At 42.7% G+C, this 15,559-nt stretch overlaps 1 pseudogene; it reads right to left on the reverse strand.

Annotated features, from left to right (window-relative positions):
* Positions 1-26: 26 nt before the first annotated feature.
* Positions 27-14,397, reverse strand: LOC118850236 (annotated as a pseudogene).
* Positions 14,398-15,559: the final 1,162 nt, after the last annotated feature.

Below are 15,559 nucleotides of genomic sequence, written 5' to 3' on the forward strand. Positions count from 1 at the left end.
CACCAAGATGTTTATGTCAGTTGCTGTTAGAAGACATTGTTGGCAGGCTGGCATCCCTTCTGTTCAAGATCTTCAAGTGAGCCAGCTCCTAGCACTGTCTGGATCGAGTGACCTACATACAGCAAGGGAATGTAACATAGTCGTTTCTTGCCTGAAGGAAGCTCTTTGGTGAAGACTCTTCATCTACAGGGATGGTTGGAAGCATCCTGAGATTATCTCCAGCTTTCCAGTCTACAGGGGTAGCAGCCTTCTCATACACTGGTAAATAAAGCCATCAACCACTCTGAGGATCCAATCAATATTCGTACCAGTAGTTGCTGGGCAGGAGATTTGTCTGGATCAAAAATAAATACCACACAAACCGTCACAGACATATCCTCACCATCCCACTCTTCTGAGTCTCATGTGCCCAATCTGATGGCACGGTCTCGTTGGCAATCATCAGCAATAGAGAAAGGCAGCTTCTTTGGGGGCTCATCTCTGTTGTATGCCTTGATATCCCTATTCCAGGCAAGATGACCATGGATGGAATCTGTGAAAAGGGTGATCATTTTAACATTTCACCTGGCAAATTCTGGTGCCAGTTTTGCAGCTCAACCTGGCTCTATTGTGCAAACTGGGGTAAAGTCCTGAGGGTGGGAGAAGAAAATGCTTCCTGAATCTCCTAAAAAGTTATAGAAGCAGATACAACTGACCATGGCGTCCACCTCAAAGTTGGGGGCCAGGTCTCTGAGCAACAGACTGGTCGTGGTGATGGTGGAGAGAAGGAGCCCACTATATCTTAATTACCAAGCTTTTTTTGTGGGGGGCAGCATTTGACATTACTAACCACCTTTTCTGCCTAGATATTCTTTCCTCTCTGGACTTTCATGATATTGTTCTCTCTTGGTTCTCCTCCAATCTGCCTGATCACACCTCAGTCTCCTTTGCTTGTTCATAACCCTATCCCTAATTGTGGGCATACCCCAAGACTCTGTCCTGGACCTACTTCTCTTCCTTTTCTGCACTCATCAGCTCCTATGGGTTCAACTGTCATCTTTGTGAAGGTGACTTAAAGATCATCTCACCAGCCTTAGTCTCTCTCCTGAGTTCCAGTGACACATCATCAGTTGCCTACTGGACAATTCAATATACATATTCCAAGATGTCTTGAACTCAACATGTCTAAAACTGAACTCATGATCTGTCACCCTAAAACCATCTCCATTCTGAACTTTCTTATTTCTGTTGAAGGCAGCACTATCCTAATAATTTAGATCTGTAACCTTGGAGTCATCCTCAACTTGTCCCTCTCACCCACTAATCCAATGAATCACTAAATCTTGTTTAAGCTCAGAACAGTGGTAGTGAGATCGCTATTTCTAGCCTTGATGGCAATTTTGTGAATTCATGAGGTTGGAAGGCCTCAGTCCAAGTACTAATTAGTCTTTGGGAGGTACATTGTACTATGCTTCTCAGAGGAGATGACTACTACCAGAATAATACAGATAAAGAGACTAAGCAAACCATGGCTCACTAGGAGATCTGGACTTGTGAGTTGTGTAGACATCACAAGTCTGAAAAGAGTTGATGGGCTTCTCTGAGTCTTTTGGGTACCTCATGCATGTTCTATTTATGGGTTCCTGTGAGTCTTTTGTGATAGGTTCTCATTTATATTTTAACTATCAAGGAACACTAATGAATCTTCTGTATTTTAAGCTTTTTTTTGTGGTAGAGGAAATAAATAGCCATTCTATACCTGATCAAATTTGTAAATGGACTACTTTTCTATGAGGAAAGGAGGAAGTACACTCCAATAGCTTCCTGTTGTCTCCAGACTCAAGTATACACCCCTCTATCTGTCTTTGTCTAGCACAGTGGCTGACATATAGTAGGTGTTTATCCGTTATGTAGAAACTCTAGACAGAAGCCAAGCCTGATCTTGAAGAGAGTGCCTTGCTTTTGTAGTGGCAAAGAAATGGAAACTGAGGGGATACCCATCAATTTGGGGAATGGCTGAACATGTTCTGATATGTAAATGTGACAGAATACTATTTTGCTGTAAGGAATGATGAAAGGAATCATTTCAGAAAAACTAGGAAGTCTTTTATGAATGGATGCAAACTGAAGTGAGCAGAACCAGGAAAACAATTTATACAATAACAGCAACGTTGTAAAAATTAGCAACTTTGAAAGAGTAAGTCTATCAACACAATGACCAACCACATTTCAAAGGACTCATGATGAAATATGCTATCGACCTCTAGAAAGAAAGCTGATAGATGCAGAGTACAGATTGAAGTCTATTTTCTTCTCTTTTTTTTCTTCTATTTTTAGACATGGCTAAAGCAGGAATTTGTTTTGTATAGTTATACATATTTGTAATGGGTTTTGTTTTTCTTGACTTCCCAATGAGTGGAGGAGGGGAACAAGGAGGGAGAGAATTCAGAAGGGGAAATAAAATTGAATTTAAAAAATAGAGAGAGAGGGGCAGCTAGGTGGTACAGTAATAGAGCATCAGTCTTGGAGTCAGGAGGACCTGAGTTCAAATCTGGCTTCAGACATTTGACACTAGCTGTGTGACCTTGAGTAGGTCACTTAACCCTGATTGCCTTGCCTTCTTCCCTCCAAAAAAATAGAGACTGTCCTTGGGGCTCAGTGGGGGTGGGGGTAATAAGCCAGAGAATTCCAGAAGTCTGATCCACTCACTTTGGAGTGAGGTTCCCCAAAGGCATGGGTTTTATACACATAATAAAAAGGGGTATAAAAGTATGGGGATCACACATGATGGAAAGCCATATGGCAGGAGAAGCTTCATGGTCTTGCCTCACTCTCATCTGGACTATTACAGTAGCTGCCTAATTGGTCTCTTGGCCTTCAGGGTAATCCCTCTCCAATTCCTCCTTCACACAACTGACAAACTGGTTTTCCTAGAGCACAAATCTATTCTTTTCATTCCCCTGATAAGTACACTCCAATAGCTTCGTATTGTCTCCAGACTCAAATATACATCCCTCTATCTGTCTTGGTCTAGCACAGTGCCTGACACATAGTAGGTGCTTATTCACTGCTTACTTTTTGAATGAGAGCATCCAGAGGAGAGTGGCAATAGGGAAGGGCCTGAAGGTCACACCATATGAGAATCATCGGGGGCACTGGGCATATTAGCTATCAGCAGACTGGGGGTGGGTGTTGGGGATGGGGACATGTTAGCTATATTTAAAGATTTTAAGGGCTCTCATTAGCTTTGGTCAGTTTGGTCCCTGAGGTCAGAACAAGGAGTAATGGACCAAAGTTAGGAAGAGCCAAAATTAGGCTTGATGAAAGGAAAAACTTGCTAAAACTCAGAGCTGTCCCCAAGTAGAAAAGGCTGCCCTGAGAGATAATGTGTTTTCCTTCCCAGAAGTCTTCAAGCAGAGACTGGAGGCCCACTGCTCAGGTTTGGGGCCATTCCATCAAGAATAGATTGGACTAGGTGGCTCGCGAAGGCCCTTCCAGCTCGGAGGATCTATGATTCTGTGATTTGGACCCACAAACTCAGGTCTGCTAAGGCTGAGGTGGGCTGGGATCTGAGGTGGAGGGTGGAGGGTGTGCCCACAATGACGAAATCTGTTCACCAATTAGAACAAGAAGGATGAAGGTGGTGCCTCTGCTCCTTGGAGGCAGAAGGAAGGTGTCATCACCGAGCTTATTTATTGCAAGAGCCTCCTAACTCAGGAGTCTGCTTGCCCAGCTGCCCCGTGATTATCCCGAAGTGCAGATCTGACCTGGCGACTGCCCTACTCAGTCACTCCCAGCAACTTCCTTTGGCCCCTAGGATCAAGTAGAAACCCATCTGTTTACTCCTGGCCCCAACTTATCCGGCCTCATTGGACACTCCTGCCCCTCCTGCCCTGGGAAACCCAGGTGGACTGCTGCCTCTGTTTCTCCCCCCTGTCCCTCCAGTCATCCCCCATCTTTGTGTCTTTGTATTGAGATGACATCCCATGACATCACCTTGTCTCTGCTTCCTAAAGGCCCCTTCACTTCCTTCAGGTGTATCTTCTACACAAAGCCTTTCTCTGATCTCTTCACTTGTAAGAGTCCTGCTCCCTTTTGTTGATGTACTTTGCATTTCTTCTTTTCATATTTGTTCATCTTTTAATAAAATAGTTTTCTTGATATTTTAATATCTATTCCATATACAATTCTATATGTGTTTTCTATTAGAATGGAATCTCATTGAAGGCAGGGAATGGCTCACTTCGCCTTTGCGTCCCCATATAGTTTGTGCTTAATAAAGGGCTGTTGATCTGTTGAAAGAGCATCACCACCAAGAGGTGGCAGTTCCCAGGCAAAGCCACAAGGGGGCAAAGTGACCCCTCCACCCTCGACCCCACCGCCCAGTTGCTCATTCATTCTCTAAGTGAGTATATGAAAAGGCCTTAGCTTGAAAGGGCCAGGGTCTTCTATTGCATGCTGGGTCATCTCCAGTCATCCTGATGAATACCAGGCTGCTGGACCCAGATGGCTGTGGAGGAGAAAGTGAGACTGGTGACCTTGCACAGCCTTCCCTCACTCAAATCAAAGTCAACTGCAAGTCATGGCATCATTTCCCTGATGCCATGGTCCTCTTCAAGAATGAAGGACAAACACAACCTGTGAGTAGACAGTGTCTACTATATGCTAGGCAAGGTGCTGGTAGCTGGGAATGGAAAGACAAAGATGGAACAACCCACATAATCAGGAGTCTTTTGGGAGGACTCTGAGATTTGTGGCACATCCAGGAAAGAAAGTTTCTTACAACCTTAGAGTTCACCTAGTCCACCCTCTTTATTTTATTTTATTTTATTTTTAATAATATTTTATTTCCCTCCTAATTACATGTTAAAACAATTTTTAACATTTGGTTTTTTTAAATTTTGAGTTCCAAATTCTACCCCTCTCTCCCTCCCTTCCGTCCTCTCTCCCTGACACAGTAAGCAATCTGATATAGGTTATACATATGTAATTATGTAAAAATTTCCAGATTAGCCATTTTGTACAAGGCTCTAACAAGAAAGAAAGAAAGAAAGAAAGAAAGAAAGAAAGAAAAGGAAGGAAGGAAGGAAGAAAGAGAGAAAGAAAGAAAGAAAGAAAGAAAGAAAGGAAGAAAGAAAGAAAAGGAAGGAAGGAAGAAAGGAAAAAAAGCATGCTTCAGTCTGTATTCAAACAGTATCAGTTCTCTCTCTTGAGGCAGGTAGCATGTTTCATCATGAGTCCTTTGGGATTGTCTTGGATCATTGTATTGCTGAGAACAGCTAAGTCATTCTCAGTTCTTCATCCTACAATGTTGCTGTTACCGTGTACAGCGTTCTCCTGGTTCTGCTCACTTCACTCCCCTTATTTTATAGAGAAGAATGCTGCTTTAGTGGGTTAGCCTGAGCCATGTATGATTTATTTCCTCTTGAGACTGAAGTAAATTACATATTCCTTTCAGTTCACTTTTATAGAGCTAAAATCTGATTTGTTCTGATGAATAGAGAGGAAGTGTGGTATGGTGGGAAATGTACTGGGCGTGGAGCTAAGAAGATGCATCCTGGCTTAGTCACTTCCTAGACGTATGACCTTGGGCTAGTGATTTGGTGTCCCCGAATGGCCTCTTCCCACTTGCTGGAGACCCTTCATGCCAGCGAGGGATGAAAGCGTCACTATTCCATCCAGTGCTTGTCTCCTGCCCTGGTTCTCTTCCCACTTGTAGGGACACCATTTCTTTCTGCACCCTTCTCCCATTTCCTGGCCTGACCTGCCTGCAGGGATGGGAGAGAAATGCTGCTTCATCAGTTCCCCCCACTGGTCCCCAGCCTGAGCTACCCAGCACCCTGAGAGGATACCACCCTGAGGCTGAATCCATACTGCTGTTAATAACCATCCTGAACCCAACAGGCATGATTCACAGACTCCCAGCCAGTCATAGCCCTCCCCATCCCAGTGATCCTGAAGCCTGGCTGTCGTAATACAAACCCCCTTCTCTATCTCCTTCTGCTCCCTCCTTCCTTCCCACCCCCCCCCCGCCCCGCCCCACCAGCCTCCCCCCCTCCACTGTGCTCTGGCACCAGACTGGCTTTCACCTTCAATCTTCTCCTGTCCCACCCTTCATCTTCTGGCTCTCTCCTAACGACAGCCTCCCTGACCACCCTTCCCTGCCCTGGCTGTGCTCTCACGCATTCCCTGACTCACTAGTTGAGATGGGGGTGTTGGAATAGTCAGGCAGTCAGTCAATAAGCATTTATTGAGCTCCCATTATAGGCCAGGCATTGTACTCAGTGCTGGTGAAACAAAGAAAGGCAAAAGACATGCGGTTTCTTCCTTCAGGGATCTCACAATCTGATGGGGGAGACAAAGTGCAAACAACTCTGTCCGAATGAGACATAGACAAGATAAACTGGGGGCAGTCTTAGAGAGAAGTCTCTCAAATGAAGGAGGATCCTTGCAGAAGGTGGAATTTTAGCTGAGGGAAGCCTGGTGGGCAGGACACAGATGTGAGAGAATTCTAGGCATGGGAGGCAGCCAATGCAAATGCCTGGAGTTGGGAAATGGAAGATTGTGAAGAGTAAAGAAGCCAGTCACAGTATCACAGAGTATGTGAAGGTGTAAGAAGACTGGGAAGATATGAGGGGGGCATTTTATGAAGGTCTTGAAAACCAAAAAGATGATTTGTTTGTTTATTATATTTGATCCTGGAGATAATAGGGAGCTATTGGAACTTGTTGAGGATGAAGGTGACTTGGTCAGACTTGGCTTTAGGAAGACTGAATTGGAAAAGGGGGAGACTTGAGAGAGGGAGACTGTTTGGGGTTCTCCTTGCTCCCCATTGCTTCTTCTAGGCTCTCCTGGCTCCACTGCTGAGTAAGCTCTTCTCCTTTGGGGTTCACTCCAACCCCACCTACTACTCAATATTCTGGCAGCTGTTGTTTGCCAGCTTTTGGGATGCTCCCCTTCTTTCCTCAGTGACTTCATAGTCTTTATTTCTATCCACCTCCTGCCCTCATGCCAGGGAGCCAAGAGATTGATATTCCCTCAAACACCCTAAAGTCCCAGTTCCTCAACTTACTCATTTCCCATGACCTACTCCTCTACCCCATCTATACATAAGAGATGGCCATATCTTCGACTGTGCTATCACCCATTTCTATGTTCAGGAACTCCTAGGTGGTCACCATTGTCATTCCACCTTTCCCTCTGCCTTGCAACCCCATCCTCACGGGAACCTCCAATGCCTCTACCCCTCAGTTCCTTCCCTGGCCATCACTCCTGCCCTGGCTATACTCCCCCTCTGTTGCCCATCCTGACCCCTTAATGGACCAATTCAACTCTGTACTCTTCTCTACAATGCCTTGTGCCTTTATACTATTGCCGGTTTTGTCCCGCCAAGCATCAGCCCTGGATTTCTCCCACCATCCATTGCCAGTGCTTCCACTTAGATGCTTCTGAACTAAGCTGGAGAAAATCATGAAACTGTGCTGATGAGATCCACTAGACTTACGTGACGTGATCTCAACTAGGCCCTCACTGCTGCAAGGCAATCCTTCAACACCTCCCTCATTGACTCCCTATCCCACTCACCATAGCTGCTCTTCTAAAGCTTTTCATCCCTCTTGAAACCTCCCCTAATTCGCCCTTCCCTTCCTATCTCCACTGAGAGCCTTGCTTCATATTTCACTAAAAAAAGAGGCCGTTTTCTGAGAGCTCCCTCTTCTCCCCTCCTCCTCAACTCCATCAACTACATGCCTTTCCCCCACTCTCTCCTCCTTCATTCCTGTCTCATGTGCCCCTTCTTCTTACCGATATACCCTCTACATGCATAAATGATCCCATTCCAACCTTTCCTCTCCACTGGGTCCTTAATATTTATTGGCTGACTTGATTTAAGCCCTCTGGTCTCAGTTTACCCATTTGTAAAAGAAGGGGGTTGAACTAGCACTAAATCTATGAGTGCATGAATTCTAAGAATCTGGAAAGACTGCAAGACTTCCCTTGTTAGTTAAGAAGCTTATTGATAAATCAGTCAACCAGAACTGGGTGTGAATTGGGCCTGTATGGCCACCTTGAATCACTCAGTCCCAGCCTGAGTAATTTGTACAAAAAGGAGTTATCTCAGAACAAGCCCCCGATTTTGAAGCATCTGGAAGCAGAGAGGAAGAAGCTGAGTGTTACAGAGCTAAGCCAAGAGCCAACAAGGGAAAGTTAAAATCAAGCCATGACCTAGAAGCACCAAGCAGAAGCCTGGGCCTGCTCCCCGCCAGCGCCCCCACCTAGTCAGGGTCTGTTCTTTCTCCAGCTTCTCCTCCCGGTGCCTGCCTAGTTAAAAGACACAACAATGGAAATCTGTTGTTCCATTAGCCAAACGTTTCCAGTAACCTGAATTTTGCCTCAACCACAAAGAGGCCAGAGGTTTTAGCAGAAATAGAAATGTAAATTTAGGCAGAGGGCCCAACCTCTGCCTTTGTCTTAGGAATTTTCCTTGGAATGACTATGATTAAACTCGTAACTTCTCGTCTAAAAGGAACTTCCTAAAGCCACAGAGGAGGGGACCACCTGGAGATTAGAGGCGAAGAAACTGCCCTAGATCAAAAAGAGAGTTTTGTGTAACACAATTTTATACAAGTCATCTGAGGGCAGAATGAAATAAGGTATAGGAAATACTAGGATAACCTTAGAGTGACCTGGAAACTTTAATTTTTGATTACTTGTATTCTTTTTATTCTAATTATCAACACTTGGCTTAAGGATAAACCTTGACCAGGTCATCACTTTTTTTTGTGGAGGGCAAGACCTAGGCTACTTCTCCACAAGGGGGCAGCAGAGGCCAGTCCAAGCTTGGCCAAGCTCCATCAGTGAGACTGTGGCCAAAGCCTTTTTCCCAGGATCCTGCTTCCTCCAGGGAACAGGGGAGGAAGACCTTTGATCCCACTTCTTTAGGGCCAGGCCCCAAGGGATGGGGTCTGGCCTTCAGGATAGAAGGAGATTATGCTCTCCAGTTCACATGACTAGAAAGGACAGAGGGCCCTGGACTTGGAGTCAGAAGACTTGGCTTTCTATTTCTGACTAACATTTCTAGTTAACAATTCCCTAATTTATAAAACAACCAACAGTCAACAAACCTAAATCAAGTGCCAATCATCACACCAAGAAAGGCCAAAGATGTCCCTGCCTTCAGGGAGCTCAATCTTTTTTTTTCTTTTCTTTCTTTTTGGCAGTCAGGATTAAGTGACTTGCCCAGGGTCACACAGGCAATGAGTGTTTGAGGTTGGATTTGAACTTAGGTCTTCCTGATTCTAGGGCCAGTGCATTATCTGCTATACCACCTAGCTGTTCCAAGGAGCTCATGTTCTAAAGGGTGAGCTTAAGGGGGTTAATAAAACTTGCCTGGCTTAGTTCACAGCTATGCAAAGCAGAGGAGAACAAAAGATGTATTCTATTTGAGCTAGAAGGGGCTGGAGATCATCTCACCCAAACCTGGAAATTTACAGAGAAGGGAGGGAAGGTTTGTCACATAGGTTCAAATTCTGACTGTTCCATTTACCACCTGTGTGACCTTGGGTAAGTCCCTTCTTGCTGGGCCTCAGTTTCCCCATCTGTAAAATGAAGGGGTTAGACTAGATGGCCTCTGAGGTCCCTGACAGCCCTAATCTCTGCTATTATAACCACAGAGTATTAGAGCTGGAAGGGGCCTTGGAAGAGAGAGCATTGAATGTCAGACTTATTAAGGGACTCTGAGAATTTAGAGTTGGGAGAGACCCTCAGTGCACTAATCACTAAGTACCCAGGAGTGACAGGCACTTGGTGGAGTTCTGCCAGTACACATACAAAGAAGGAAGCAATTCCTACTCACCAGGAGCTTATGTTCTAATGGGAGAGGTGATACAGACACTTGCACACAATAAAGTGTATGTGTGTATACGTACACACATACTTTATATATATATATACATATATTCTGCATACTTTATATATAATATACTTTTATATGTTCTACATATTTTGTATATAATATACTTTTTACATATTCTATACACTGTATATATAATATACTTTTCATATATTCTATTTACTTTATGTATAATATAATTTTTATATATTCTATATACTTTATATATAATATACTTTTTATATATTATCTATATTTTATATATAATATACTCTATATTCTATATACTTTATATGTAATATACTTTTCATATATTCTATATACTTTATATGTAATATACTTTTCATATATTCTATTCACTTTATGTATAATATACTTTTCTTATATTCTATATACTTTATGTATAATATACTTTTTATATAGTCTATATACTTTATATATAATATACTTTTTAATATATTCTCTATATTTTATATATAATATACTCTATATTCTATATACTTTATATGTAATATACTTTTAATATATTCTATATACTTTATATGTAATATACTTTTAATATATTCTATTCACTTTATGTATAATATACTTTTCTTATATCCTATATACTTTATGTATAATATACTTTTTATATAGTCTATATACTTTATATATAATATACTTTTTTATATATTCTCTGTATTTTATATATAATATACTCTATATTCTATATACTTCATATGTAATATACTTTTCATATATTCTATATACTTTATATATAATATACTTTTTACATATTCTATATGCTGTATATATAATATACTTTTCATATATTCTATTCACTTTATGTATAATATACTTTTCTTATATTCTATATACTTTATGTATAATATAATTATATATTCTATATACTTTGTATAATATACTTTTTATATATTCTCTATACTTTATATATAATATACTTTTCATATATTCTATTCACTTTATGTATAATATACTTTTCTTATATTCTATATACTTTATATATAATATACTTTTTATATATTCTCTATATTTTATGTATAATATACTCTATATTCTATATACTTTATATGTAATATACTTTTCATATATTCTATATACTTTATATATAATATACTTTTTACATATTCTATATGCTGTATATATAATATACTTTTCATATATTCTATTCACTTTATGTATAATATACTTTTCTTATATTTTATATATTTTATGTATAATATACTCTATATTCTATATACTTTATATGTAATATACTTTCCATATATTCTATTTACTTTATGTATAATATACTTTTTATATATTCTATATACTTTATATATAATGTAGTGTATTTGGTTGGTTGGTAACTGACCAAATGACATGTATGTATGTATATATACACACACATATACTTTATTATATATGAACTATATAGAATATATGTATATATAAAGTATATGTGCACGCGCACACACACATACACACACACATATATATATACTTCATTCTGTGTATGTGTCCATATTATCTCTCCTGTTAATATATACAAATGTGTATGTGTATATGTGTGTATGTATATATTTGTGTATATATCTATATCTATATCCACACACACACACACACACATATACTTCATTCTGTGTATGTGTCCATATTATCTCTCCTGTTAATACATATAAATGTGTATGTGTATATGTGTGTATGTATATATTTGTGTATATATCTATATCTATACACACACACACACACAATACAGTATACACTGAATAAAGGGTTTGGAAGAGGTATGGGATGGGGAGGGAAAGAAAGCTCAGTTCTGGACTTGTTGAGCTTGACGTATGGTGATGTGGGATGGGAGCTCAGGAGAGATACTGGGGCTGGATATATGGATCTGGGAGCCACCGTATGGTTAAACCCACAGGGCTGATGCGGTTACTGAGAGAGAGGAAAAGAGGGCCTCGTTAACAAAGTTGAAATCTGAGCCTATTCTCTGATTGTGTGAACAGAGGGACAGTGCTCCCCCAGGTTGGGGGGGGGGTTGGCGCTTTCCACCAATCACTCTTAGTAGATGCCCTTTGGCCCTCAGAGATGCCTGGTTCTTCATCCAGCAAAGGAGAATGAGAGAGACTGGTCAGACAAGTAGCACATCAGAAGGGAAGGGTGTTTTGGAAAGTGTCCAGGAGGAGAGGGCAGCCAACAGTATCAAAAGCAGAACACAGGATAAGATGTATGCAGACTGAGAAAAGACAGATTTGGCGATTAGGAGAGGACTGGTGATTAAGAGAGGATGGTTTCAGTTGAGTGAGGTGAGAAACCATATTTCAAAGGGTTGAGGAGTAAATGGGAGGAGAAGAAGTAGAAGCGGCTAGAGAGAAGGCTTTTTCAAGGAGTTGGGCTGTGAAAGGGAGGAGAGATACAAGATGGTAGCTCAAGGGGATGGTAGGGTCTTGGGAAGGTTTTTTAAGGACGATGGAGACTCGGCCATGGCTGAAGGTAGCAGGGCAGAAATCAGAAGATAGGGAGACGATGAAGATTTGAGATAGGAGATGATTGAAGACTGAATCCACTGGAGAGGGTGGAAGGGGATGGGAGCAAGGGCATATTTATTTAGAAGGGTCAACATTGGGAAGGAGAAGGGCCACCTCTTTGTCAGAGACTGGGGGAATGGAAGAGAGAGTGGGAGATCATGTTTAGAGGTTTTGAGATGAAGAGAGAGGGAGAAGCTCATGTCAAATGTCTTTAATTTTCTCAGTAAAGGAACAAGTAAGACCCTCCTGTGAGAGGCTAGAGGGAGGAAGAGAGGAGAGGAGGCTCACAATAGCTTCTGTGCAGAGTGAGATAATTATCTAGGGAAGGACGAAAGGGCTACCTTGCTGTGGGGAGGGCCCACTTGGGGTTGAACAGCATGACTTTATGAGGTCTCCAGTAGGCTTGGTCGTGTGCCTTCTTCCAGCTCCATTCACCAGCCTCTGAGGAGGAGCAGAGGAGGCAGATGAAAGGATGAGTCAAAGGCTGGGGTTTGGCCAGAGAAGAGTGTCCTGGGGACAAGGGAGATGGGATCGGATTGAAGGCTAGGGATGGAAAGAGGGGAAAGTGAAGCATTTAGAAAACAATACTAATTATCGTTACCATCACCTGATATGTTGGGAGATTTTCCTGGGATAAACTTCAGGTGGAACTAAAGAGAAAATGGCTCCTTTGGCCAATTGGACCTGGGCCATGGGAGTCCAGAGCCTTGGGGAGGGGAGGAGAGAGGAGATGCTATGAGCGGACTGTGAATTTCCTTCCCTGTGCAAATGTTGGGTCTTCTTGGTAGAATGTGGACTCCTTAAGGTTGGTAACTATTTTTTTTAATCCTTGCATCTTCAGAGCTTAATGCCATTCCTGACATATAGTAGGCACTTAATAAATGCTTGTTGGATTGAATGGAATTCCTATGGCCTCTTCAGGGTTACCAAAATGATTCATAGGCACTCCGACAATTATGGAGATAATCTCATCTCCATTTAACAGATAAACATTGAAAACAGAATGTCCAGTCTTGGAGGGGTCCTGGAGCACAGAATGTGAGAGTGGAGCATGGTCTCACTCTATCCCCCTGCCTCCAGTCTCTCTCCACTAACACCCATCCAAGGCACTGCTTCCAAAGTCATTTTCCTGAAGCTCAGATCTGGCCATGGGGCTCCCTCGTGCTTCCAGGATTAAAAATAATAAATGGCAGAACTATGAGGGCCCAAAGAACATCAACTCATTGTTTTGAGATGAAAAGGCCTCTGGAGGCCTCTGGCAATGTGGCTCCTGGGCCTGGCTCTGCCCCTAACTTAATACAAGCACTTCACTCCTCTACAGACTCCTCATCTGTAAATTAAGGCCATTGGACACGGTGACCCTGCCTCCAACCTGAGTGCCAAATCCCCAAGCTCCCAGGCTCTGCAGGGAACACATAGCCCAAGAACCTGGTCTTCTTCTGGGGGAGTTCAGTGACTGGTCTGAAGGTTGCACAGGGAGAAAAAAATAGAGTCAAGATGGAAAATCAGGGCTTCTGACTCCAATTCCAGAGCTTTTCTTCAATGTCAGGGCTCAGAGGGGCCTTAGAACAGGGGATGTCAGAGCTGGGAGGGGCCTGAGAACAGGAAATGTCAGAGCTGGGAGGGGTCTCAGAACAGGGGATGTCAGAGCTGGGAAGGCCTTAGTCACTTCCTCAGAGTTACACAGCCAGGTTGTGGTTAAGGCCTTCATGTGTGACCAATGATTAAATGGCAGCCCCATTCAGCAAACTCTTCCCAGAGGGTCCTAGTTTTTATTTCATCTCTGAACTTCCTTCCTTCCTTCCTTCCTGCCTTCCTTCCTTCCTTCCTTCCTTCCTTCCTTCCTTCCTTCCTTCCTTCCTTCCTTCCTTTCTTCCTTCTTACTTTACTTCCTTCCCTGTGCTTGACATGCACATGCTTCTTCTCTTCTCTACCCTGGGAGAGGCTGGGTGGGGCAGTGAGGAGAGAGCTGGCCTCTAAGCCAGGGAGATGGAGGTTCATCACTCACCTCTGACCCATGCTGGCTATGTGACTTGGGACAAGTCCCTTCGCTTTCTGTGCCCCAGAGGCGATGTCAATCAGCATGGGTCAAGGGAGTTTCCTCACAGGGAACCCTCTATACCAATAACCCCCAGTCTGAGGCCCTCTCCTTGTCCTTCTTCCCCTGGAGTCCCAGACCATTCACTGATGCTACTGCCTCGGGTCCCACGTGTGACCCTAGATGAGTAACCTCTTAGGACTTTAGGCTCCCTAGAAGTTTCAGGGAAGGTGTTCACCTACCCAAGTGGAGGGGATGCCTTCATCAGGAAGTTCCCCAAAGAAATCACAGGTCTGGTCCTTGTTCCCTTCCCTATCTCTGTTTCTTCCTAGGATATACTGGCAGATGTTGGATGAGACCATACTGATGGGCCCTCACCACTACTCCCTCCTTACTTGTCTGTCTCCCCTAAACTCCCACCTTAACAAGTAGGCCTCAGGGACTATTTGGGTCCCCTGGAATCCATGCCATCCTGAGTCCCTTAAATGTGTGGTCATCAAATTGGAATGTTGATGCATTATTAGTGGAGTTGTGAACTGACTCAGCCACCCTGGAGAACTATGGAACTATGCCCAAAGGGCTATAAAGCTGTGTACACTCTTTGATCCAGCAATATCACTTCTAGGGCTGTATTCCAAAGAGATCATACAAATTGAAAAAGGACCCACAGGTACAAAAATATTTACAGCGGCTCTTTTTGTGGTGACAAAGAACTGGAAATCAAGGGGATGCCCATCAACTGGGGAATGACTGAACAAGTTGTGGTATGTGAATGTAATGGAATAGTATTGTGCTATAAGAAATGATGAACAGGCAGACTTCAGAGAAACCTGGGAAGACTTGTATGAACTGATGCTGAGTGAAATGAGCAGAGCCAGGAGAGCATTGTACACAGTAACAGCCACAGTGCATGATGACCTACTTTGATACACTTAGCTCTTCTCAGCTATGCAAGATCTTAGACAATTTCAGAAGACTCTCAGTGGCAAATGCTATCCACATCCAAAGAAGATACTGTGGAGTCTGAATGCAGATTGAAGCATGCTATTCTTTCCCTCTTTTTTTTTTCTTTCTTGTGGTTTTTCCCTTTTGTTCTGATTCTTCTGTCACAACACGACTAATGTGGTAATACATTTAATATTA

This window comes from Trichosurus vulpecula, chromosome 1, assembly GCF_011100635.1.
Source record: "Trichosurus vulpecula isolate mTriVul1 chromosome 1, mTriVul1.pri, whole genome shotgun sequence".
Lineage (NCBI taxonomy): Eukaryota > Metazoa > Chordata > Mammalia > Diprotodontia > Phalangeridae > Trichosurus > Trichosurus vulpecula.